The sequence below is a fragment of the Phaethon lepturus genome, unplaced genomic scaffold (genome assembly GCF_000687285.1).
Source record: "Phaethon lepturus isolate BGI_N335 unplaced genomic scaffold, ASM68728v1 scaffold16130, whole genome shotgun sequence".
NCBI classification, from domain to species: domain Eukaryota; kingdom Metazoa; phylum Chordata; class Aves; order Phaethontiformes; family Phaethontidae; genus Phaethon; species Phaethon lepturus.
The window spans coordinates 66,397-68,899 of record NW_010509944.1 but is presented as its reverse complement, the minus strand read 5'-3'; positions in this window follow the sequence as shown (position 1 = coordinate 68,899).

The following is a 2,503-nucleotide window of genomic DNA, read 5'->3' as shown; positions in this document are numbered from 1 at the left end:
TCCGTAGTAGGTTATGTTAAACACCCAAGTTAATCTATGATAAGATACGAAGCCACATGAAACTCAAAGTCAGTAATTCTCATGTTCACAGAAGTACTTTATGATTAATTCCTTCTTGTGAATAGAAGAAAGTTACAAGGCTACACTTTGTTTTTCTTGGGACATTGACAGAAAGTCAGTGATTTTGTTTGAAACTCTCTGATTCTGCCATTCTTACATGTTTATTGCATATTGGGGAGGGGTAGACTTTGATCCTGGACTGTTTTTTCTGTATTGCTGTGTGATCACAGCATTAAATCCTTTTTAGTATCACTTTATATAGTAACTTTTTTTGTAATATCAAAATTGAAAAATACTTTTGGCATTTTTTATTTGCATGTACCTTAGAATTAAGCACACATTTCTTTATGGTAGATGTATGATGATAGAATTCACAACATTAGTTTCAATGAGAATTGAAAAGTTAGGCATCTGATTCTGAGAATTAAAATAATTGTATTGGGTAAAAATATGCCTTACTGCAAACTCATTAATCTGGTTTCCAGTTTAACGATATAAAGGATACAGTTCAAAACAGAGAGCTGAACTTGACTTGGATACAGGGAATCATTTTATTATGGTAATATGGACCACAGTTAGCAAAATACGTAAGCGTAATGTAATTTTCAGAATGTAGGCCTTCTGTGAAATACACATGCCCTAGTATTTATTGCATAGTTAAGGCCTTGATGACTTTGAATTATAAATTTAACTTTGAATTATTATTGCACTGAATTAAGTGAAAACTTAACATGTACTTCCAGGGAGATAGGCCTGGATTCAAAGACAAGCCCCTAAGGCTAATGAGACTACCACAGTCCCATTGGTTTCAGTGGGAATATTCCCAGTCATGAAAAAAGGAGACATTATGGGACTTCATAGAGAAAAATGTATTTTTGCCTGTGTGGCAGAAAAATTTACTCTGATTATGTGCATGTATGACTGAGGTGCAAAGATCATTTTCAGGCATATCATGGCAGCCTTGTTCATGTAATTTTTCTAAATCATCTTTTCTTTGCAAATTCATACTATGTGAAATAGATTTGTAAGGTGATATAGCAATATGATCCTAGTTTAAAGGTTTACAACTCCCATATCTTCATTTTCTGCTTAATCAAAAGGATCAGTTGATTTCAGGGAGACTGCTGTTTGACTAGAGAATTACTGCCATCTTGAACTCGTAAAGGGTATATTTTTCATGTAATTATTTGCTCTTATGTGAAGTTCCAGCTCAACTGAACCTGGGTTTAATTTTCTTCTTTCCTTCATCTCAATTATATTTTATGATTGCTATAATAGAAAATTCTTTGCAGAAGGGAATATTTTGTAATATATTCTTTCTTACTGCATATATGTTTTAGTCATTTCTAATCTAACCACTTTACTGACAGTTGACAACCTTATTGAAACTATGGATAGGTATCAGTGCTTCTGCAGTAATTTCAGTTGACTGTGTTTGACAGATCCTTGAAGAATGCCCCACAAAATGAGGAGGATGCAGAGCACTTTGTAAAACTTGGGGTATTCATTTAATGCTTTAACAACATCTAAACTACCCAATAAGCTTGGAATACATATATTTTAGTCACATATTTCTATTGTTTAAATAAGCTGTAAATGCAAGATATGTATCACCATTAAAAATTATGTACCATCTCTTCAGATCCATCAAGATAGTTTAATTGTAACCAACTGTCCAAATACTCTCTACTCATGCTAGGCTCATACCATGTAACATGTCATAAACTCTTTCACATACTGTTTTCTATGTAGAACAGGTATTGTTTTTGATAAACAACTTATCTATTTCTTCCAAACTGAGAATACAAATCAAAAGCTTTCTAAACATTGAGCTACCTAGATACTAAGAATAACTGCCAATCCAGTCAGATTACCAGACACTGTAGCAGTAAATGTTCAGCATGTAGAGCATTTCACAGAGAAATAAAGGCTGTTCAGCCTCTGACTTGTTCAATAGTTTATTACAAAATTAAATTGCAATCCAGTTTAAATACACTCTAAATACTTTCCTCATCCTTTTTGTTGTTCAAGTATCATGGTACTGATCTCTATTAATAACCTCTTTTTTCCTGTTGTGATTATTTGATTAATTACAATATGTAACACTTCATTGAAACTGTCTTGAAATCCACCTGAAATATATGACTGCATAAGACTGCATATATCTACATGTTGTAGGGATTCAGGTACCATGACCACGGATGTATTTTAACTGTTGCCACAGTAAAAATATTCATTGATTTACTTCATTAGCTCGTTTTAAAAATGCAGTAAGAAAACATATGGCAAATAAGCCAGTGCTTTCAAGTATTCCACTTCCATTGGAACTTTCCGAATCTGGTTATATCTAGTATCTTGGAACTCAGATGTCAAACATACCCAGAAAACCTACAAGAGCCTGTAAAATACTTCTTGCCTTTAAAATGCCCTTATTTTACTTTTT